Raw genomic sequence first — 25,958 nt, forward strand, 5'->3', positions numbered from 1 at the left:
GCCCACTTGATCATGGTGGATAAGCTTTTTGATGTGTTGCTGAATCCGGTTTGCCAGTATTTTATTGAGGATTTTTGCATCGATGTTCATCAGGGATATTGGTCTAAAATTCTCTTTTTTTGTTGTGTCTCTGCCAGGCTTTGGTATCAGGATGATGTTGGCCTCATAAAATGAGTTAGGGAGGATTCCCTCTTTTTCTATTGATTGGAATAGTTTCAGAAGGAATGGTACCAACTCCTCCTTGTACCTCTGGTAGAATTCAGCTGTGAATCCATCTGGTCCTGGACTTTTTTTGGTTGGTAGGCTATTAATTGTTGCCTCAATTTCAGAGCCTGCTATTGGTCTATTCAGGGATTCAACTTCTTCCTGGTTTAGTCTTGGAAGAGTGTAAGTGTCCAGGAAATTATCCATTTCTTCTAGATTTTCCAGTTTATTTGCGTAGAAGTGTTTATAGTATTCTCTGATGGTAGTTTGTATTTCTGTGGGGTCGGTGGTGATATCCCCTTGATCATTTTTAATTGCGTCGATTTGATTCTTCTCTCTTTTCTTCTTTATTAGTCTGGCTAGTGGTCTGTCAATTTTGTTGATCTTTTCAAAAAACCAACTCCTGGATTCATTGATTTTTTGGAGGGTTTTTTGTGTCTCTATCTCCTTCAGTTCTGCTCTGATCTTAGTTATTTCTTGCCTTCTGCTAGCTTTCAAATGTGTTTGCTCTTGCTTCTCTAGTTCTTTTAATTGCGATGTTAGAGTGTCAATTTTAGATCTTTCCTGCTTTCTCTTGTGGGCATTTAGTGCTATAAATTTCCCTCTACACACTGCTTTAAATGTGTCCCAGAGATTCTGGTATGTTGTATCTTTGTTCTCATTGGTTTCAAAGAACATCTTTATTTCTGCCTTCATTTCGTTATGTACCCAGTAGTCATTCAGGAGCAGGTTGTTCAGTTTCCATGTAGTTGAGCGGTTTTGATTGAGTTTCTTAGTCCTGAGTTCTAGTTTGATTGCACTGTGGTCTGAGAGACAGTTTGTTATAATTTCTGTTCTTGTACATTTGCTGAGGAGTGCTTTACTTCCAATTATGTGGTCAATTTTGGAGTAAGTATGATGTGGTGCTGAGAAGAATGTATATTCTGTTGATTTGGGGTGGAGAGTTCTATAGATGTCTATTAGGTCTGCTTGCTGCAGAGATGAGTTCAATTCCTGGATATCCTTGTTAACTTTCTGTCTCGTTGATCTGTCTAATGTTGACAGTGGAGTGTTGACATCTCCCATTATTATTGTATGGGAGTCTAAGTCTCTTTGTAAGTCTTTAAGGACTTGCTTTATGAATCTGGGTGCTCCTGTATTGGGTGCATATATATTTAGGATAGTTAGCTCTTCCTGTTGAATTGATCCCTTTACCATTATGTAATGGCCTTCTTTGTCTCTTTTAATCTTTGATGGTAAAGTCTGTTTTATCAGAGACTAGTATTGCAACTCCTGCTTTTTTTTTTTCTCCATTTGCTTGGTAAATCTTCCTCCATCCCTTTATTTTGAGCCTATGTATGTCTCTGCGTGTGAGATGGGTCTCCTGAATACAGCAGACTGATGGGTCTTAACTCTTTATCCAGTTTGCCAGTCTGTGTCTTTTAATTGGAGCATTTAGTCCATTTACATTTAAGGTTAAGATTGTTATGTGTGAACTTGATCCTCCCATTATGATATTAACTGGTTATTTTGCTCGTTAGTTGATGCAGTTTCTTCCTAGCCTCGATGGTCTTTACATTTTGGCATGTTTTTGCAATGGCTGGTACCAGTTGTTCCTTTCCATGTTTAGTGCTTCCTTCAGGGTCTCTTGTAAGGCAGGCCTAGTGGTGACAAAATCTCTAAGCATTTGCTTATCTGTAAAGGATTTTATTTCTCCTTCACTTTTGAAACTTAGTTTGGCTGGATATGAAATTCTGGGTTTAAAATTCTTTTCTTTAAGAATGTTGAGTATTGGCCCCCACTCTCTTCTGGCTTGTAGAGTTTCTGCTGAGAGATCTGCTGTTAGTCTGATGGGCTTCCCTTTGTGGGTAACCCGACCTTTCTCTCTGGCTGCCCTTAAGATTTTTTCCTTCATTTCAACTTTGGTGAATCTGGCAATTATGTGTCTTGGAGTTGCTCTTCTCGAGGAGTATCTTTGTGGTGTTCTCTGTATTTCCTGGATTTGAATGTTGGCCTGCCCTACTAGGTTGGGGAAGTTCTCCTGTATGATATCCTGAAGAGTGTTTTCCAACTTGGTTCCATTTTCCCCCTCACTTTCAGGCACCCCAATCAGACGTAGATTTGGTCTTTTTACATAATCCCATACTTCTTGCAGGCTTTGTTCATTTCTTTTTCTTCTTTTTTCTTTTGGTTTCTCTTCTCGCTTCATTTCATTCATTTGATCCTCAATCGCTGATACTCTTTCTTCCAGTTGATCGAGTCGGTTACTGAAGCTTGTGCATTTGTCACGTATTTCTCGTGTCATGGTTTTCATCTCTTTCATTTCGTTTATGACCTTCTCTGCATTAATTACTCTAGCCATCAATTCTTCCACTTTTTTTTCAAGATTTTTAGTTTCTTTGCGCTGGGTACATAATTCCTCCTTTAGCTCTGAGAAATTTGATGGACTGAAGCCTTCTTCTCTCATCTCGTCAAAGTCATTCTCTGTCCAGCTTTGATCCGTTGCTGGCGATGAGCTGCGCTCCTTTGCCTGGGGAGATGCGCTCTTATTTTTGGAATTTCCAGCTTTTCTGCCCTGCTTTTTCCCCATCTTTGTGGTTTTATCTGCCTCTGGTGTTTGATGATGGTGATGTACTGATGGGGTTTTGGTGTAGGTGTCCTTTCTGTTTGATAGTTTTCCTTCTAACAGTCAGGACCCTCAGCTGTAGGTCTGTTGGAGATTGCTTGAGGTCCACTCCAGACCCTGTTTGCCTGGTTATCAGCAGCAGAGGCTGCAGAAGATAGAATATTTCTGAACAGCGAGTGTACCTGTCTGATTCTTGCTTTGGAAGCTTCCTCTCAGGGCTGTACTCCTCCCTGTGAGGTGTGGGGTTTCAGACTGCCCCTAGTGGGGGATGTCTCCCAGTTAGGCTACTCAGGGGTCAGGGACCCACTTGAGCAGGGAGTCTGTCCCTTCTCAGATCTCAACCTCCGTGTTGGGAGATCCACTGCTCTCTTCAAAGCTGTCAGACAGAGTCGTTTGCGTCTGCAGAGGTGTCTGCTGCGTTTGTTTAGTTTACTGTGCCCTGTCCCCAGAGGTGGAGTCTACAGAGACAGGCAGGTTTCCTTGAGCTGCTGTGAGCTCCACCCAGTTCGAGCTTCCCAGCAGCTTTGTTTACCTACTTAAGCCTCAGCAATGGCGGGCGCCCCTCCCCCAGCGTTGCTGCTGCCTTGCCGGTAGATCACAGACTGCTGTGCTAGCAATGAGGGAGGCTCCGTGGGTGTGGGACCCTCCCGGCCAGGTGTGGGATATGATCTCCTGGTGTGCCTGTTTGCTTAAAGCGCAGTATTGGGGTGGGAGTTACCCGATTTTCCAGGTATTGTGTGTCTCAGTTCCCCTGGCTAGGAAAAGGGACTCCCTTCCCCCTTGTGCTTCCCAGGTGAGGCAATGTCTCGCCCTGCTTCAGCTCTCGCTGGTCGGGCTGCAGCAGCTGACCAGCACCGATCGTCCGGCACTCCCCAGTGAGATGAACCCAGTACCTCAGTTGAAAATGCAGAAATCACCGGTCTTCTGTGTTGCTCGCGCTGGGAGTTGGAGACTGGAGCTGCTCCTATTCGGCCATCTTGCTCCGCCCCCTCTACAAAAACATTTTAAAATAAAATTAAATCCAAAGAAATCTATATTACACATCATAGATTTGTTAAAATTGCTGATGTTATTCCTGACATTTGTATGGGTTTATGTGCTTAAGAATCAGGTGAGAATCTTGATAAAAATATACATATTTTTGATATGTATATTCTTGATATGTATATTCTTGATAAAAATATACATATGTGCCATTTGACATTTTAAATCTTTGGGGATAAGAGTGAGAGAAGAGTCAACATTTTTATCAATTACTCAAGCTAATTTTGATACACCATGAAGTTTTATAAGCACTGATATATTTTTTTCTTTACTATGGCTGAATAGTATAAGTGAATTAAGGTGAGAAGCAATTTTCAATGCACTAATCTAGAACTGTACAGATGACAAATGGTATTTCAACAGATGAAGAAAAAATAAACTTTACTATTTATAGAAAAGAATTTGATTTCTCTCTTTGATTCAAGAATGAAAAACACAATAATTTAATGCACTTTGTGGTAATGGTGGAGTGTTGAGGTTCTGTTTTTATAAGTCACAATATTTCAAATTAACCATGCAGAAAAATATTGTATTTCCTTATATTGACCAGACACAATATTGGACAGTGTCATATGCAATATGAGTGCCAGACTAGGGTCCATTAATAATAAAGGAGCTAGTGAGTGAGACAATTTAGATGACTCAGTGGGGTGATTCAGAGACAGACTTTGTTGAAGTTATATTTAGTTGGCAGTTATAAGTTAGATAATTAAAATTATCTAATACTGAGTCAGGTGCGGTGGCTGACACCTGTAATCCCAGCACTTTGGGAGGCTGAGGCAGGTGAATCACTTGAGGTCAGGAGTTCCATACAAGCCTGGCCACATGGTGAAGCCCTGTCTCTACAAAAAATGCAAAATTTAGCTGGGCATGGTGGCATATGCCTGTAATCCCAGCTACTTGCTAGGCTGAGGCTGAGGCAGGAGAATTGCTTGAACCCAGGAAGCGGAGGTTACAATGAGCTAAGATCACGGAACTGCACTCAAGCCTGGGTGACCGAGTAAGACTCCATCTCAAAGAAAAAAAAAAAGAATTATCTAGTACTGAATTCTTATGTGATAATTACCAGATTTTAGAAATTTTGAAAAGTATACAAACACATAGAAATTCCTAAGAATAGTGACTCTTCATTTGAAGAACTTTTTTTTTTCCTTTAGAGTCTATGAATGGGCTAAGTGTTGCTGCTTAAACTCTAAGGATTATTTCACTAATATTTAGAAGCCTTCAAGTCAGAAACCAAAAAAGAGCTGCTACTGAAAAGATCTCATTAAGTAATCATCCACATCTCTCCCGACCTATCACCCTTCTAAGTCTCCATAGTCTAACATCTCCCTCTCTATATCCATGTGTACACATTTCTTAGCCCACATTTATGAATGAGAACCTGCAGTGTTTGGCTTTCTGTGCCTGGTTTGTTTCAGTTAATAACTGCTAGTTCCATCCATGTTGCTACAAAAGACATGATTTCATTCTTTTCTACGGCTGAATCCTACTTCATTGTGTATATATACTACATTTTCTTTATCCAATTATCCATGGATGGACACTTTGAATTTTCCATATACTTGCTATAATGAATAATGTTGTGGTAAACATAAAGCACAGGTATGATATATTTTTGATATATCGATTTCCTTTGGATAGATACTCTGCAGTGGATTGAATGATAGCACTATATTTAGTTATTTGAGAAATCTCTATACTGTTGTCTATAGAGTTTGTACTAATTTAAATTCCCACCATCAGTGTGTAAGTGTATTTCTTTCCTCCACCATTTCCTCCACTTTCTCACCAATGTGATTTTTTTTTTGTCTTTTTAGTAATAGCCATTGTTTTCCAAGAGAGTAGATTAGAGGCTTTTAACATGCCTCAGCCGCTTGTAAATAGCAAGATAATGCATTAAGATAAACTCTGTTAGCTTTAATACAAAAAAAATGGGAATCCACTGAAATCATGAAGGGTGCTTCAGATCCTGGGGAAGAGAATGAGGATAACCACCCCCATGTGACAGTGTCCAGCTGATAAAAGTGAGTGAAACCATAAAACATGAGAGAGGAAGACAGCTTCATTCTGTGACTCAACCTTCCACAGGGGATATTAGCAACCCAGGCTGAAGCAGAGCACCTTGTTTCTCCCATGCACTGTAACTAACATATGGAGAGGCTTGGAGGTGCGGGAAGAAAAGACACTGGGAAAAGTAGCAGGAATTTTCCCAGATCTGGTACTGAGAGCAGGAAGCCATTTTTATCCCAGGTGCATACAAAGCCAACCATTTTTAATCCAGTTGCATATAAAGCTATTCTTTGGAGACCTAGCAGTATGGCCATCTATGCAAGCATTTCAGTCTTGGGCCAGAGATTGGAGTGCCTGCTCTGGAGTGGGCTAGAGACTTATACGGTCAGAACTGTGGCAAGCACCCCAGCAGTAGGCACTGAAATTGTGCTCTCTCCTGCCACAGGCCTGGGGTGAGAGGAAAGCTGTCACAGTGACCATTTCCCCTGGGCAATAAGACTTGCATCCAGGGCCAACTTGGTGACCTGGAAATGGTGTTTGTGTGCCCTTGCTGCATGCCCCAGTTTGCTTTCCTGAGCTTATGTTGTAGTGGGGTTCTCTCTGCTCCACCTAAGAGCACTCATTCCCATGAACCAGCAATCTGAAGCACCCCACCCTCCATGAGCAGAGATGATAGTGCAGCAGGGCCTTTCCCTTCCACACCCAGGCGAAACTCCAGGCATTGAGAATATCCATTCATCTTCCTTCTGCATCGATTGTGATGCAGTGAGACCCTCTCTGTTCCACAACCAGGCAGGTCTTCAGGCATTTGGAACACCCATTTGTATGGATGAACAAACTGAGGTGTCCCACTATTACTATGCAGAGATCCTGGGGCAAGTAGACCTTCTCCACTTATACCCAGGCAGATCTAGAGACATTCAGAGCAACTGTTTGCCTGGTTGAGCAGCTTCAGACATGCCACACATCCTGGGAACGGATGGTGGTACAGTGAGGCCCTTGTCACTCCACACACAGGCAGCTCTCCAGGCATTTGGAGTACCTGCTCACCTGGATCAGCAGCCTGAATGATCCTATGCTTCCTGCATGTGGACTGTGGTCCAGGTTGACATCTCTGCTTCAGGCCCAGGCAAAACATGTCCAGGTATTCAAAGGACCTGTTTGCCCAGCTTGAGCTGCCAGGCCCTTCCTGTGCAGAAATCCTATACCTCTCTAATTCCAACCCGGGCTGACCTCCAGGCATTCAGAGCACCTACTTTCTTGTCTCAGCATCCTGAGCTACCCTACCCTTCCTATGTGAAGATCGTAGTGTAGCGGGGCCCTGTCCTATCCGTGCCCAGGAAAATTTCTCGGCATTTCGAACACAAATTTACCTGGATTACCAGCCGGAATTGCAGTACCCTTCTTGTGCGGGGATTGTGGTATAGGGCATAGTTCTATACTCCATGCCCAGGCTGATCGCTAGACATCTAGAGGACCTATTCTCTTCAATTAGAAATTTAGGCCACTCCCACCCTCAGTGCGGAAAACTTGAGGCCAAGACAGTTTCCCAGGTCCATGCCTAGGCAAACCTCCGGGCACTTGGTGGTCAACCACTGGATTCTCTCTCCCTACTGATGCTTCTGCCTGCTAACAGGGGACCTGTAGAAGGATCTGCCCGGCCTGGTCCCCCTCATCTTTCCCATCCCAACCCCCCGAGGCTGATCAGGAAGGTGAGACTATGTGAACTCCACCGATGAGCTCATTGCTTGAGGCAACAGATGACTTCTCAAAGTAAACAAGAATAAAGTATATTCACAGCCACATCAGCAAAAGCTGGCTCTTACCTATCCCCGCCATCTACTGGCTTGTGGGTCAAACTGCAAGCCCAATATAAAACCTATTGACAGAAGGGCATAGGGCTGTAGAGGCAAAGTGAAAAGACCCCTACCTAGCACTCTCTACAGTCACACCCCACTAGGGAGCAGGTACAGGGAAAGGGAAACAAATAATATTATAGAAAAAGAAAGAAAAAAATCTTACCTACATGAAAATAATTACAAAATTTAGAAGTGCTAGTATCTTTGGATTAGAAGGAACCAGTGAAAGAATACTGGCACCATGAAAAATGTGAAAGTGGTGACACCAGAGGATCACACTGGCTCTTTAGCCATGGTGCCTGACTATAATAGAAACTCAGAAATGAATATAAAGAATTCAGTGCATGGATTGCAAGGAAACTCAACAGGATCCAAGACAAGGTTGAAAATCAACACAAAGAAATTTCTAAAGCAATGCAGGTAAGGAAGAAAAGATAAACATCTTAAAAATAAATCAACCAGACCTTCTAGAAGGAGAAATCTCACTGAAATAATTTCAAAATACAATTGAAAGCTTTATCTAAAGACTGGGTCAAGCAAAATAAATAACTTTAGAGCTTGAAGACCAGTCTTCTCAAATAACCCAGTCAGACAAAAATCAAGGAAAAAAAGAAATTAAAAAAGTGAACAAAGTCTTTGAGAAATATGGGAATGTGTAAAGTGACGACATATGAATTATTGGCATTCCTGAGAGAAAAGGACAATAGTAAACAACTAGGAAAACCTATTTGAGGGAATAATACCAGAAAATTTCTCTATTTTTTAGAGAGGTAGACATCCTGACCCAAGAAATAAATACAGCATCTGTGACATACTATACAAAATGAACATCATCAAGGCATATAGTCACAAGACTGTCCAAGGTCAATGTTAAAGAAAAAATATTAAAAAAGAAAAGATTAAATCACATACAAAGGGAACTACATCAGGATAATAGCGGACTTTTTATCAGAATCTTTGCAAGCCAAGAGAGACTAGGGGCTTATTTTAAGCATTTTTAAAGAAAGGAAATTCCACCCAAGAATTTCACATTCCACTAATATAAACTTCATAAGCAAAGGCAAAATAAAACCTTTTTCCAAATAAGCAATAACTAAGGGAATTTATTATAATACCAGCCTTATGAAAGATCTTTAAGGAGTTCTAAACAAGAACATGAAAGAATGATACCTACTAACACAAAACATACTTTATTACATAGCCCACAGACCTTATAAAGTAACCACACAATGCAAGCTACAAAGGAAGCAGCTAGCAACTCCATGGTAGGAACAAAACCTCACAAATAAATACGAACATTGAAAGTAAACAGTGTAAACACCCCACTTAAGAGGCAGTTTCAAGTTGAGTAAAAAACAAGACCCATTCATCTGCTGTTTTCAAGAGACTTATCTCACACATAACACCACTCATTGGCTCAAAGTAAAGGTTTGGAGAAACATCTATCACACAAATGGACATTTAAAAAAACCCTAAGTCACTATGCTTATATTGAACACAACAGACTTTACACCAACAACTTCAAAAAACAACAAAGAACAGCATTACATAATGATGAAAGTTCAGTTCAACAAGAAGATCGCATACTTAAATGAGGTAGTTAACCTATTTAGAGCATCTGCCATTGGAGCAACCACATTGATAAAACAAGTACTTTGAGACCTAGGAAAAAACTAAGACATCCACATAATAATAGTGGGAAACTTCAAACCCCACTGAGAGCATTAGGTAGATCATCTAGGTAGAAAACTAAAAACTGAATTTTGGAAATAAAATTCACACTGGACCAGTTGGACCTACCTAATAAACAGCTACAGAACCCTTCACCCATCAACCATAGAATATATTATCTTCTCATCCACACATGGAACATACTACAAGGTTGGACTCATGCTCAGCCACAAAGCAAGTGTCAATAAGCTGAAGAAAAAGGAAAATCATATCACTTGTACTGTCAGATCACAGTGGAATAAAAATAGAAATTAATACCAAGAAGATCTCCCCAAGCCTCACAATTACATGGGAATTGAACAACTTGCTCTTGAATGACTTTTGGCAAAGCAACAAAATTAAGGTAGAAATACAAAAATCTTTGAAATAGATGAAAACAGAGACATAGCATACTGAAATTTCTGGGATGCACCAAAAGCAATGTAACGGGGAACGTATATATAGCACTAAGCACCTATCCCAGAAGTTAGAAAGATCTCAAATTAATATTATAATATCATACCTAGAGGAACTATATAAACAAGAACTAACACCAAACATTGGTTCTTTGAAAGGATAAACAAAATTGAATGACCACTGGCTAGATTAACAAAAACAAAACAAAAAGAATTTTCAAATACGCACAATCACAAACAACGGTAACATTACAACTCATTCCACAGATACATACAAAGATTATCAGAGACTTTTATTAATAACTCTATGCACACAAACTAGAAAGTCTAGAGGAAATGGATAAATCCCTATAACCACATAGCCTCTGAAGATTGAATCAGGAAGAAATTGAATCCCTGAATAGAGCTATATCAAGTTGCAAAATTGAATCATTAATGAAAACCATACCAACCCAAAAAAGCCTTGAAGCAGGTAGATTTGCAGTTAAATGCTACCAGATGTACAAAGAGCTGCTGGCATTTCTACTCAAGCTATTCTAAAAAACTGAGGGGGAAAAATTCCTCCCTAAGTCATTCGACAAAGTCAGCATCACCCTGACACTAAAACCTGCAAAGACGTAACAACAACAAGAACAAACTACAGAACAATGTCCTTGATGCCATAAAAATCTTCAACAAAATACTGTCAAACTAAATCTAATAGCACATGAAAAAGTTAATTTACCTCGATCAGTTAGCCTTTATTCCTGGGATGATGCAAGGGTGGTTCAACATATACAAATCAATACATGTGATTAACCATGTAAACAGAATTAAAACAAAAATCGTATGATCATCTTAATAGTTGAATAAAAGTGATGAAATACAATATCCCTTCATGATAAAAATTCTCAACAAACTAGGTATCACATGAACATACATCAAAATAATTACATACATCTATGACAAACCCACAGACATCATACTGAAAGGGCAAATGCTAGAAGCATTCTCCTTAACAGTAGGAACAAGACAAGGATGCCCACTCTCACCACTCCTATTCAATATAGTACTAGAAGACTTAACCAGAGCAATCAGGCAAGAGAAAGAAATAAAAGACATCCAAATAGGAAAATAATAAGTTAAATATCTCTCTTCACTATATTTGAAAAAAACAAAAAACTATTCTAAAATTTATATGGAACAAAAAACAGAACCCAAATAGCCAAAGCAATCCTAAGCAAAAAGAACAAAGTTGACTGGGCACAGTGGCTCATGCCTGTAATCCCAGCACTTTGGGAGGCCGAAGCGGGTGGATCATGTGGTCAGGAGTTTGAGACCAGCCTGGCCAACATGATGAAACCCCATGTCTACAAATAATACAAAAATTAGCTGGATGTGGTGGTGCATGCCTGTAATCCTAACTACTCAGGAGGCTGAGACAGGAGAATTGCTTGAACCTGGGAAGTAGAGGTTGCAGTGAGCTGAGATTGCGCCGCTGCACTGCAACCTGGGAGAGAGTGTGAAACTCCAGCTCAGAAAAAAAAAGAAAAAAAAAAAAAGAACAAAGAACAAAGTTGGAGAGATCATCTTACCTGACTTCAAACTATACTAGACGCTACAGTAACCAAAACATCATGGTATTTGTACAAAAACAGAAACATAGACAAATGCGACAGAATAAAGAACCCAGAAATAAAGCTGCACACCTACAGGCATCAGATCTTCAACAAAGTTGACAAAAATAAACAATGGAGAATGGAATTCTTATTTTAATGGTGCTGCGATAGCTGGCTAGCCATATGCAGAGAACTAAAACCAGACTTTTTAAAAAACAGCCGTTCTAACTAGAGTAACATATCTCATTGTGGTTTTAATATGCATTTATCTGATTATTAGTAATATGGACCATTGTTTTCATATACCTTTTGCCATTATGTCTTCTTTTAAAAACATATCTATTCATGTGTGTTGCCCACTTTCTAATGGAATTGTTTCATTTTGTTGATGTTCTTGAATTGAGTTTCTTGTATATGTGGATACTAGTCCAAAGGTTACCTCTTTATTTATGCAACTAGAATGCACAGTGAAGCATTAGTATTCTTAGTTTTTTATTTGCATAGTCCTTGAGGAGTTTGAGAGTACAACTTTAAAAGTGCGCAAAATCATCATTATACTGGCCACTGGTAGTGGTCATAATAAACACACATCAAGTGTGTTAGTACACTATCATTAGACTGTAGCAATCCTACATATCTGCAACAATTTAGTAACATAGAGAATAACTAGAAAACTTATTTCAAAGATCTCTTAGTATATATGACTGAAATTTCTCTGCCATAGATGATACTAGTTTTGAATCAAACACTTAAATTAGTTCATTATGGTTCCCCTTATGTCCAGGTAAAATTAGAATGTCCAATAATACGCATTTCTTTGGACTGGGGAGTTCTTCAGAACACAGATTTTTGGTGCTAAGCCATGAAATTTCCATATATAAAGGGGAAAAGTTGTTAACATGAGTGATGTGGTTTCTAGTTTCTATAAATCTAGAAATGGCCATTCCCTCCTCACCCACTCTTAAATACATGTAGACTTTGGCAGGAATACAGGACTTTTTTTTTTATGTTTGATGTACTTTTGATTTCAAAGCAATTAAATCTGAATAAAGAGAACATCAAAGGGCAGATTAGTTTAAGTCTCTTAAAATATTACTGAATATTGTGGGGATTTTCTGAGCAGCCTGCTTCAAAAATTCTAAAATGTGATGAATGAACAATCTAGTCTTATGCTCTGAAAGCCTTTGGAGCCTTGAGGAGCAAAGAGTGGGAATAGAAATGAGCAATTTTGATACATGTCAAGGGGCACTTCTCCCCTAAAACACACATACAAAGGACCACTTAATTATATATTCTAGTAGATTTCCTTCGACATGATATTTGGTAGCAACTTTTCCTTCTCACAGAAACTCTTACTTGTACTGTTGTTGATTTTTTTTTTATTATCAGCATCAGTTAGCCTAGTGTTCAAAGAAAGGAGTAGATGCTGACTAAGTAACTACTAATGGATACAAAATGGATCTCATGTTGATGGTCATAAAGAAGATATGAAACAGAAATTTCCCTTCTATGTGTATTATACTCATTAATGTATTTGAGTCACACTAGAACAAGAAGGCACACACTATATCTAACATGGAGGAGAGATTAGATTGTGTATTTTATTTTCTATTCTAAGCTCACTAGGACATACTATTATTCACTATCTTGACTAAATAATTATACTTCCTGAATCATATTACATCAGAACTTTGGTGAACAACAATGACATAGGAATTAATAGTAGACATGAAGCGTAGTGAATTAAATAAAAGGTTTTTACTGTATTCTTATAAAGTAATTAATTAAATTTTTAGCATTTTGTTTTCTGTTAAGATTTCACATGTGATTTAACATGCTACTTTATAATTTCACTTTTTAAAACATTAAGTTTTAAACATCTTTGTATGTCATTAAATATTCTTTTACATAAATATTTTTAAGTAATTACATAGGTATTCATTTTATAAAATTATCATGATTTTAAAAACATTTTTCATTGCTGGACCTATGGATCATTTTTATTTTTATTACTATAATAAAGAATACTGCAAATAAAACATTTAAATTTTCCACGCTAATTGTTGTCTTATATAGATTTCTATGTATAAAGTTGAGGAACCAAATAATGCACAGATGTTTCTGGTCTTGTTAAACGGGCATTCAAACATACTATACAAACTTACTCTTCCAAGTATATTGCTCAACAGTACCAAAATGTAAATGATCATTAATTATCCATAATTTGTGTAAGCTTCATTTTTTTCTTCTTATGTTAGAATGGAAAATAAAGAATATTGTATATTGATTTAGTTAGTGTATCAAGGCTGTTTTACTAGAATAATACACCATGATCATATTTTCTTTTTGACTACTTTAGGGATATATTTAGTTTCATTCTCATAAAAATTTATAGCTTAATGAATAAATGAACAATGAGGTAATGTTCTCCAAAGCATGTCCAGTTTTATATCATGATTCATCATATATAAGAACTGCTATGGAAAAGATAATGCTATTCTAGAATTGCATATAGGACAGGTTGATTTATCTTTGCATTCTGTGTGTTTTGATGTACAGACTTTTTAAAGGCATTCATTCATTAATTTGACAGGGCATGCCTCCTCTATGTATGACACCATAGTGGTTCTAGGGGTATGTAAAATGAATAAAATACTGACTCTGCCCTTAAGGAATTTAAAAACTAGTAGGAGAGAGACATGAAAATAAATAGCCATGATACAGAATGAAATGCTAAGTGCCCCCAGAGAGGTGAAAGCATACTCCAGGAAAATGCTGATAGATGCAATTGCTTCTATAGAAGGTAACCAGGTAAACTGACATTTGTTGGGACTTTAAATATTGAATAGTGTTTTATTCTTTTTCAGAACAGTCATTTCTTTGGCACTTTTAAAAAATAATGAAAGGAAAATCATATTTCCATATATGATAAGTAACACTAAAATACTCACATTTCTTAAAATGTCAATAATGGAAGGGATCTCAAAGATCATCTAGTCCTATATATTATTAATATCAAGACATGAATAAAATATTTTGGAAATTGAAGTATGTTTACAACAAAACCTCAACTATCCATACTCATGTAATAATTCTGTAAGACTTCTAACCTTGACAAATACATTTGTCTACTTCCTAGTCTATTTGTCCTAGGCAGCAACTTGACATTTTACAGTTCATTTGGAGAGAAATCTTTAGCAAAACTACTTGGGATCCTTGATTTGGTTAAAGCTAGAGGAAATTGTGGCTGGGAAAAAAAAAAAAAAAAAAAAGACTTAATAGGCCGGGCGTGGTGGCTCACGCCTGTAATCCCAGCATTTTGGGAGGCAGAGGTGGGAGGATTGCCTGAGATCAGGAGTTCGAGACCAGTTTGGCCAACGTGGGGAAACCCTGTCTCTACTAAATTAAAAAAAAAATAAAATTAGCTGGGTGTGGTGGAATGGTGGCATGAACCTGTAATCCCAGCTACTCAGGAGACTGAGGCAGGGGAATTACTTGAACCAGGGAGGTGGTGGTTGCAGTGAGCCAAGATTGTGCCACTGCACTCCAGCCTAGCTCCAGAACGAGACTCTGTCTCAAAAAAAAAAAAAAAAAAAAAAAAAAAAAAAAAAAAAAGAAGACTTAATATACTTTCAGATGATTTTATTATCTTGATTGATAGTATTTAAGTTACAGTAAACTTCTTACTGATTTTCTTTTTATTGGAGAGTATTTTCAATTGAGAATCAGAACATTGGGATGTAGTTTTTATTATTTAGATAATTACTAGTATGAACTTAAGAAAGTCTTTAGACTTTTCTTGACATAGATTTTCTCACCCAATTATTTCCAAGTCCCTTTTAACTATATCTAAAATTTTTGCTTTTTTTCTTTGTAAAATCGTAAATGAAATATATATTTGATATTGACTTTACTAGATAGAAAGGCTGTGATGTTGGATGTTGGAAACTCTCATGCTCAGTTCTCATTACATCAACCATTTCAATTGTCACCTTTCTCCCACTTTCCCAGTGATTACGGCATTCTACAAGTTATTTTCTTTTGTCTTCCATTTCTATTTAATACATTGGTAAAATTCTAAGCCCAAATTTAACTGTTAGTTCAAACTGCTTTTTAAGGGTGTAATTTTCTGCTATATTTGCCCTTTAATTATATAAAGCTATGTAATTCCTCTAGAGAGAATAAGAATGCAGGTGGGATGTAATATAACATGTACCTTTTCTGAACAAGTAAAAAGTTGTGCAAATTGAAGCTGTAATTACTATTTGCAGGTGTAAAGAAAAAATGATTTTCTAGTCACTGTATTCATTCCTCTTGAGTAGGAAATTACAGTTTTTCTAATTTAAAAAAGTCACTTGATTTTTCTGAGCATTTGATTGCTTGAATATCACACACTTTTACTTTTTGTATGAATTGGGCTGTTTAGAGGTTACTGTCTAGAAAATGTTGAGACATTTATTTAAATCCAGGGTATATTATACATTCCAGACTTGTCAGCTCAAGGCTAAAGTCTTGCTTGAAACATGAGAAATGGATAACCATGTGCACGTGACTAGTACCTACTCCATGACAGTTTTCTTAAGAACCCTGTGGTAGAATTAAATTATCAGAGGTCATGGAAAAAGCTGCTTGTGTCTAATGAGTATCACACTGGAAGGCCATTATTGAGGTAGCCATAATTTTTATTAACAATACACATACAACCAATAGTGTCAAGATAATTCAAGACTGAACAGTCCATCCATACACCAACTTGTAGATTCCTGCCAGTTCATGAAACTCAGGGAATTACCAAAAATAAATTTTAAAAATTAAAGTATATTCCAGTGAATTTACTTAATTTTGAATGAATTTTTTGTCAAAATTTTCACTTTATTTTATCTATCTTCTATCCTTTAAAAATTGTTTTGCTCTATTAAAATTGAATTTACATATTTATTGAAAATATTTACATTATATGTGTACTTTTTACTATAAGTACTCTTCAATATAATTCAAAATATTTATTTTTCTAAATTATTTATTAAATTTAATTGACATAGAAAATTATTTATCTTTATTGTACACAGGAGGATATTCTGAAATATGTGTACATTATGAGATGGCTTCATATCTAATAAATAGTCTTGATACTAAATTCAGACCAATACAAAACCATAAAACTACTGACCAATATCCCCAACGAACACAAATGTAAAATTTCTCAACAAAATATGAGCAAACTGAATTCAACAGCACTTCCGAAAGATGATACACTATGATCAAGTGGGTTTTATACCAGGGATGCAAGGATGGTTCAATAATGCAAATCAATAAATGTGATGCATAACATAAACAGAATCAAAGACAAAAACTATGTAATCTCAATAGATACACTAACAGTGTATAAGCGCTTTCTTTTCTCCACTGTTAGTAGTAAGTGTAAATTAGTACAACATCTATGGAAAATTTTTGGACATTTTGCAAACAACTAAAAACAGAACTAAATTCAATCAAACAATCTCACGACTAGCTATCTACCTAAAGAAAAATAAATCATTATATAAAAAGACAACTGCATGTCCATACTTATTGTAGGACAATTCACAATTGCGAAGATATAGAACCAACCTAAGTGCCCATCAACCGAAGAGTAGGGAAAGGATACACAATGAAACACTATTCAGTCGTAAAACTGAAACTATGTCTTTTGCAGCAACATAGATGAAACTGGAAGTCATTATTTTAATTGAAATACACAGAGAGAGAAATAACACGTTATCACTTATAATTGAGAGTTTAATAATGTGTACACATACAGGTAGTGTGTGAAATATCAGACAGTGGAGACTTAGAAGAGGGTGGGTGATGAGAAATTACTTAATGTGTATAATGTATGTTAATCGCTGATAGATATACACTAAAAGCCTGATTTCAATGCTTTGCAATATATCAATATAACAAAATAATACTTGTACCTCATAAAGTTATACAAATCAAATACAATTTTAAATATGATTACTGAGATCAACATAATGGAATTTTACTCCTAAATTTTCTTCTAGTAGTTTTAACGTTTCTGGTCTTACATTCAAGTCTTCAATCGATTTTGAGTTGACTTTTTTATACGGTGTGAAGTAAGGTCCGATTTTATTCTTTTGCATGTGGATGTCCAGTTATTTCACATTTTTGAACATTCTGTCCTTTTCCCGTGCATCCTTGGCACTTTCACAAAAATTAATTGACCACTGATGTGTAGCTTTATCTTTTGGCTTTATATTCTGTTCTATTGGTCAATGTGTCTGTTTTTATTGGGGGGAAGAGGATATTTTTTGCCAATACCATGTTATTTTGATTATAATTGCTTTGTAATACATTTTGAAATCAATGATGTGGTTTGGCTATGTTCCCACCCAAATCTCATCTTGAACTGTAGTTCCAAAAATCTCCATGTGTTCTGTAAAGGACCCAGTGGGAGGTAATTGGATAATAGAAGTGGATACCTCCATGCTGGTCTCATGATAGTGAGTTCTCATGCAATCTGATGTTTTTATAAGAGGATTTTCCCGCATTCCCTTGGCACTTCTCATTGCTGCTGCTATGTAAAGAAGGATGTGTTTGCTTACCCTTCTGCCATGAGTGTAAGTTTCCTTAGGCCTCCCCAGTCATGCTGAACTGTGGTCAATTAAACCTCTTTCCTTTATAAATTACCCAGTCTCTGGTATGTCTTTATTAGCAGCATCAAAATGAACTAATATAGTAAATTGGCACCATGTGTGGGGGTGCTGTTGTAAAGATACCCAAAAATGTGAAATGACTTTGGAACTGGGTAGTAGGACGAGGTTGGAAGGGTTTGGAGGGCTCAAAAGAAGACACGAAAATGTGGGAAAGTTTGGAACTTCCTAGAGATTTGTTGAATGGCTTTGACCAAAATGCTGGCATTAATATGGACAATAAGTCCAGGATGAGGTAGTCTCAGATGGAGATGAGGAACTTGTTGGGAACTGGAGCAAAGGTGACTCTTATTATGCTTTAGCAAAGAGACTGTCAGCATTTAGCCCCTGCCCTAGAGAGGTATGGACTGTGAACTTGAGAGATAATTTAAGGTACCTGGCAGAAGAAATTTCTAAGGAGCAAAGCATTCAAGAGGTGACAGAAAATAAAAGTTTGGAAAATTTGCAGCCTGATAATGCAATAGAAAACAAAAACCCATTTTCTAAGGATAAATTTAAGCCTGCTGCAGAAATTTGCATAACTAATGAGGAGGCAAATATTTCTTGCCAAGACAATGGGGAAAATGTCTCCAGGAAATGTCATAGACATTCACAGCAGCCCTTCCCATCACAAGCCTCAAGACCTAGGAGAAAAAACATAGTTTCCTGGGCTGGGTCCAGGGACTCCTGCTGTGTGCAGCCTAGGGAATTGGTGTCCTGTGTCCTAGCCAGTACGGCTATGGCAAAAAAGGGTCAAGGTACAGCCGGGTCTATGGTTTCAGAGGGTGTAAGGGCCAAGCCTTGGCAGCTTCCACTTGGTGTTTGTCCTGAAGGTACAGAGAAGAGAATAATTGAGGTTTGGGAACCTCCACCTAGATTTCAAAGGATGTATGGGAAGGCCTGGATGTCCAAGCAGGGGTATGCTGCAAGGGGCAGAACACTCATTTGAGAACCTCTGCTAGGGCAGTGCAAAAGGGAAATGTGGGGTTGGAGCCCCCACAGTATCCCCACTGGGACACTGCCTAGTAAAGCTGTGAGAAGAGGGCCAGCCTCCTCCAGATTCCAGAACAGATTTCAGACATCCACTGACGGCTTGCAGCATGCGTTGGGAAAAGCTGCAGACACTCAATGTCAGCCATGAAAGCAGCCGTGAGGGGAGTTGTACCCTGCAAAACTACATGGTCAGAGCTGCCCAAAATCATAGGAGCCCACCCCTTGCATCAGCATGTCCTGCATGTGAGATATGGAGTCAATGGAGATCATTTTGGAACTTAAGGTTTAATGACTGCCCTGTTGGATTTTGGACTGGCATGGGGCTTGTAGCTCCATTATTCTGGCTGATTTCTCCTGTTTGGAATGGGTGTATTCACCCAATGCCTGTACTCGCATTGTATCTAGAAAGTAGTTATTGATTTTACAGGCTCATAGGCAGAAATGACCTGCCTTTCTCAGATGAGACTTTGGATTTGGACTTTTGAGTTAATGCTGGAATGAGTTAAGACTTTGGGGGACTGTTGGAAGGGCATGATTGTGTTTTGAATTGTGAGGACATAAGATTTCAAAGGGTCCGAGGGCAGAATGATATGGTTTGGCTGTGTCCCCTCTGAAATCTCATCTTGAACTGTGGTTCTCCACTTATTGTGGGAGAGGCCTGGTGGGAGGTAATTGAATCATGAGGGGTGGTTACCTCCATGCTGTTCTCATGATAGTGAGGGAGTTTTCATGAGACCTGATGGTTTTATAAGGGGCTTTTCTTATAGATGTGCCCGACTTCACTTGGCACATCTTATAGATGTGCCCGACTTCACTTGGCACATCTCCTTGCTACTGCAGTGTGAAGAAGAACATATTTGCATCCCCTTCCACCATGATTGTAAGTTTCCTGAGACCTCCCCAGCCGTGGTGAATCATGAGTCAATTAAACCTATTTTCTGTATAAATCACCCAGTCTCAGGTATGTCTTTATTAGCAGTGTGAAAACAGATTAATACAATCAGAGAGTGTGGTACCTCCAGGTTTGTTCATTTTCACTCTAGACTGCTCTGTCTATCCTGTATTTCTTTTTTTTTGTTTGTTTCACAACAATTTTAGAATTTTTGTTTCTATTTCTGTGAAAAAAAAGGTTATTGAAATATTCATAGAAAATGCTTTCTACCTGTTTATCACTTTGATTGGTATGGACGTTTTAATAATATTAATTCTTCTCATCTTGGAACACTAATTTTTTTCCGTCTATTTATATATTTGGAAATGTCTTTCATTAATGTTTTCTAGTTTTGGGTGTACAGTTCTTTCTCCTCCTTGGATAAATTTAGTCAGAAGTATTTTATTTTAGAGTTTGTAGTCATCAAAAATGTTTTTTTAAATTTCTTTTTCAGATACTTTGTTGTCATCATATACAAATGCTACTGATTTTTGTGTATTTATTTTGTACCTTATAACTTTACTAAATTTGTTGACTAGTTCAGACAGTTTTGTGTAGTCTTCAGAGTTTTGTAAATATTGGATTCTCTCATCTGCAAATACAAACAATATTATTTCTTTCCTAATTGGGATACCCTTTATTCATTTTGTTCTTCCCTGTTTGTTTTAGGTAGGACTTGCAATATCCTTTTAATTAGTAGTAGCAGGAGTACACCTTGTCTTGTTCCAGATTTTAGATGAAAAGCTATCAACTCTTCCCTATTGAGTGTGATGATGTTAGCTGTGGGTTTATTATCTATGGCTTTTATTGTGTTGAGGTGTTTCTTTTTATACTTGTTTGAGGCTTTTATCAGGAAAATATGATAAATTTTATTAAATGCCTTTTCTGTATCTATTTAGATGGTCACATAGTTTTGTTCTTCATCATTCCCTTCATGTGGTGTATTACACTTATTGCCTTGCATATATTGCAGCATCCTTGCATCGCAGGGATAAATCCCACTTGAAAATGGTGAATAATTTGTAGTTGTGCTGTTGAATTATGTTGTATTACAGTCTACCTCTTCCTTCATAGCTATCTATTAATATTTGTTTAATATATTTCGGAGCTCCAATTTTGGAAGATATATGTATTTATAAATGATACAGTCTCTTGATTAACTAACCTCATTAACATAATATAATGACCTTCTCCTCCTTTCTTATAGTTTCTGACTTCTTAAAGTCTGTTTTATCTGATATAAATATAGCTATTCCTGCTCTCTTTTTGTTTTCATTTGTACAGATTTTTTTTTTCCATTCCTTCACTTTCAGTCTATGTGCTTCCCTTAAAGGTGGGATGTAGTTGGGTCTTGGCTGCATCATTATTATTTTTTAATCCATTAAGTTATTCCTTACCTTTTAATTGGATAATTCATTTACATTCAAGGTAATTGTTAATTGATAAGGGGTTACTATTGTCCTGTTTATTTCACCTTGAACAACTCTTCATGGTATTTCTCGTAAAGAAGGTCTGATGGTAATGGACCCCCTCAGTTTTTATTTTTCTGAGAAATTCTTTATCTATTTTTCATTTCTAAATAGCAGCATTTTTATTTACAGTATGCTTACTTTGCAGTTCTTTTTCCCTCAGCACTTGGACTACATCATTTCATTCTTTCCTGGCATGTGGTATTTCTACTGAGAAATCTGCTGGTAGCCTTATTGGAATTCCCTTACATTTGATTTATTTCCTTTCTCTACCTGCTTTCAGGATCTTCTCTTTATTTTTAATTTTTGATGGCTTGATTATATTATGTCTTGGTGTAGTCTTATTTGGAGTTAATCTGATTAGAGATCTTTGATTTCCAGTCGTCTTGGAACTCTCTTAACATTTGATTATTTTTTCTTTTCTCTTGCTGCTTTCAGGATCTTCTCTTTATCTTTACTTTTTGACGGTTTGATTATAATATGTCTTGATGTAGTCTTATTTGGAGTTAATCTGATTAGAGATGTTGGATTTTCCTCTAGATGGATATTTTTATATTTTCTTCTATTTGAAAAGCATTCTGCTATTGTTTTAAAAAATAATCTAATACTTTGATAATCTCTTCTTCAATTTATGTAACTCTAATATTTTCTCTTTTGATGCTGTTCCATACATTCTTTATTCTCTCATCATTCTGTTTCATTGTTTTCCTCCTCTATGTATTATCAAATAACCTGTCTTTGAGTTCACAGATTTCTTTATGTGTGTGTGTAAAAAAATATATTGTTTATGCCCTCTTATTTTATTCATTGTATTTTATAGCTCCATAATTCCATTATTTGTTTATTTTAATAGCCTTAGGAATACGAGTGGCTTTTTGTTACATGGATGAATTTGATGGTGGTTGTGTTGGTTAATACTGAGTATCAACTTGATTGGATTGAAGGATGCAAAGTACTGATCCTGGGTGTGTCTGTGAGGTTATTGCCAGAGGAGATTAACATTTGAGTCACTGGGTTGTGGAAGGCAGACTCACACTTAATCTGGTGGGCACAATCTAATCAGCTGCCAGTGAATACAAAGCAGGCAGAAAAACGTGAAGTGGTGAGAATGACCTAGCCTCCCAGTCTTCATCTTTCCCCCATGCTGGATGCTTCCTGCCCTCAATCGTCAGCCTCTAAGTACTTTGGTTTTGAGCCTCAGACTGGCTCTCCTTGCTCTTCAAACTTGCAGACAGCCTATTGTGGGACCTTGTGATCATGTAAGTTAATACTTAATAAACTTCCCATAGATAGACAGACAGATAGATAGATAGATAGATAGATAGATATAGATATATAGGATATATGTAGCTCCATAATTGCATTATTTATTTATTTTAATAGCCTTAGGAGTACAAATGGGTTTTGGTTACATGGATGAATTTGATAGTGGTTGTGATGGTTAATACTGAGTATCAACTTGATTGGATTGAAGAATGCAAAGTACCAATCCTGAGTGTATCTGTGAGGTTATTATATATAGGATATATATCTATATTTCTTTCTATCTATCTATCTATCTATCTATCTATCTATCTATCCATCCGATTAGTTCTGACCCTCTAGGGAACCCTGACTAATACAGTGGTGAAGTCTGGGATTTCAGTGAACAATGTACATAATATGTAGTGTTTTTTTTTTTTTTTAATCTCTCACCTCCTTTCCAGTCTTCCACTTCTGATTGTTCAGTGTCCAGTATACCAATCTTTATGCCTTTGTGTAACCATAACTTAGATACCACTTATAAGTGAGAATATGTAGTGTTGGGTTTTTAATTTCTAAGGCACTTCACTTAGAATAATGGCTTGTAGTTCCATCAAAGTTGCTACAATATACATTATTTTATTCTTTCTTATGACTGAGTAGGATTCCATGGTGTGTTGTGTATTTGTGTGTGTGTAATCAAAAACAATAAACAACCAAGACAATATGTTTAACAGAGAATATTAAAGTTATTTTAAAAAAAACAAACAGAAATTATGGAGGTAACTACATCACTAATCATGGAAATGCAAACTAAAATCACAGTGATATATCATATATATGTGTGAGTGTGTGTATGTGTATCACACTTTCTTTATCTACTCATCACTTGCTAGGCACTTAGGTTGATTTCATAGATTTGAAATTGTGAATTGTGTTATGATGAACATATGCATGCAGGTGTCTTCTTGATATAGGGACTTCCTTTACTTTAGGTAGGTAGCCAGTTGTGGGATTACTGGATCAAATGATAGGTCTACTTTGGTTCTTTGATAAATCTTCATGCTGTTTTCCATAGAGGTTGTACTGATTTACACTCCTACCAGCAATGTATAAGCATTTCCTTTTCACCACATTCATGTCAACATCTATTGTTTTCTGACTTTTAAATAATTTCTATTCTGGCTGGGATAAGGTGGTATATCATTGTGGTTTTATTTTGCATTTCTCTGATGATTAGTGATGTATGCAGTTAACTCCATAATTTCTGATTGATTTTTTTTAAACTTCAATATCTCTGTTAAACTTATTGTTTTGGTTGTTTATTGTTTTCCTGATTTCATGAAATTGCTTTTCTTTATTTGTTTAAATTTTGTTGAATTTTCTTAGAACAATTATGTTGAAGTTTTTGTTAGGTAACTTATATAGTTTCATTTCCTTGAGGTCTGTTATTGGGATATTACTGTGTTCTTCTGATTGTAGTATATCTCCTTGGTTTTTTTATGTTTCTTGTTGTCTTACATTGATGTCTGTAGATACGAAGAAGTAGAAACTTTATTCCACTCTTTGTGTACTGGTTTTGTCTGAGATAACTCTTGACTAGTCAACCCATTCAAAAATTCTGGGAAAGTCATCTGGAGTGGCCGGTATATAGCCTTGGTTTACAGTCTCCAGGTAGTCTTCCCTGGTTCCTAGGCAAGCAGGTAGATGTGCCTGGCATCTAGGTTCATGGGGTTAGGCCTGGAGTATAAGCTGACTGCTTTGGACCGGTTGAATCTGAGTAGGTGTAGTAAGTCTGTGTGGATAGGAATAGAGCTTGTATTCATAGCCAGGGTTCACAGACACTGACCTATCATTGAGGTAGGCCTTTAGCATGAATATACAGATGCTAACCAGATACTGGGATAGCCCTGGTGCCCACATCCTCTGTGATGGGTTTAGAACATGAATCCCCAAGGGCAGGCCTGACATTGGGGTGGGCCTGGAGCTTAGTCCATAGGGACGGGCCTAAAGCCTGAGTTTGCAGGGATGGTCTTGTAGCCTCTTTCTGTGGAGGCTGGTGGAACCATGGGCTACAGGAGTGGGTCTACGTGCTGGCTCTGCTAGAGCAGGCCTGGACCTTGACTGTGACCCTGGGTTCACTAAACTAGGGGTCATATGGACCAGCCTGAAATTGTGAGGCCAGGATGGTGCTAGGCAGACATTGAAACTGAGTTTGTGGGAGCAGATTTGGAGACTGAGATTGCAGGTGTTGGACTAGAGCCTGAAGTCATGTGGCCTGGTCTAGGGCCTTGGGTTGTATGCACTGCAGCCTATGTCTTTAGGGGCCAATTCAGTGCCGAGGGACTACTGGGGTGAGCCTGAATCTGGGTCTACTAGAAATGGAACAGTTGGGCCAGGCCTAGAAGGTGGGGCAGTCTTCCATGTAGCAGGACTGTAACTTGTTATCTATGGAACTGGCCTGGTGAGCAGACTTGGCTCTGGGTTGGCTTATAACAGCGGGGTGGGCCTAGAGTCTAAGGGATTACTTGTGGCCGGGAAAGCCTGAAGTGTGCATCCTCAGGGGCTGACCGGGGATTAGGTCTGTGAGCGCTGGCCTCATGACTAGAAATTTGGGGCCAACCTGGTGCTAGGCCAGGCCTATGCAGCCAGCCTTGTGTTGTGAGTAGTTTGGAGCCTGGGGCAATGTATGCTAACCTAGAGTCTAGAATCCTGGGACTACCCCTGGGGCCTGAGTCTGTTGGGAGTGGCCTGGTCCTGGGTTGGGACCAAAGTTTAGTGACATTGGACTGGAGCTGACCTGAAGCTGAGGCCAGCCTGGAGCCCGGAGGCACTGGGGTTGGTCTGATTGAGGGCAGTCCTAGAGACAGAGACTGACAGACCTGATCTATTAGTCAGGGTTATCTAGAGGTACAGAACTAATAGGATAGATGTATATATGAAGAGTTTATTAAGGATTATTGACTCATAGGATCACAAGGTAAAGTCCTACAATAGGTCTTCTGCAAGCTGAGGAGCAAGGAAGCCAGTCCAAGTCTCAAAATCTCAAAATTAGGGAAGCTGACAATAAAGCCTTCAATCTGTGGCTGAAGGTCTGAGAGCCCCTGCAAACCATTGATGTAAGTTCAAGAGTCCAAAAGTTGAAGAACTTGGAGTCTGATGTTCCAGGGCAGGAAGCATCC

The 25,958-nt window shown here is 37.8% G+C and overlaps 1 long non-coding RNA gene across 3 annotated transcripts in view; it reads left to right on the forward strand.

Moving 5' to 3' along the window:
• Window positions 1–25,958, forward strand: part of LOC106997627 (uncharacterized) — a 277,093-nt gene that overhangs the window by 220,947 nt on the left and 30,188 nt on the right. The gene's annotated exons all lie outside the window — the stretch shown is intronic.

This window comes from Macaca mulatta, chromosome 3 (genome assembly GCF_049350105.2).
Source record: "Macaca mulatta isolate MMU2019108-1 chromosome 3, T2T-MMU8v2.0, whole genome shotgun sequence".
Taxonomy (NCBI): Eukaryota; Metazoa; Chordata; class Mammalia; order Primates; family Cercopithecidae; genus Macaca; species Macaca mulatta.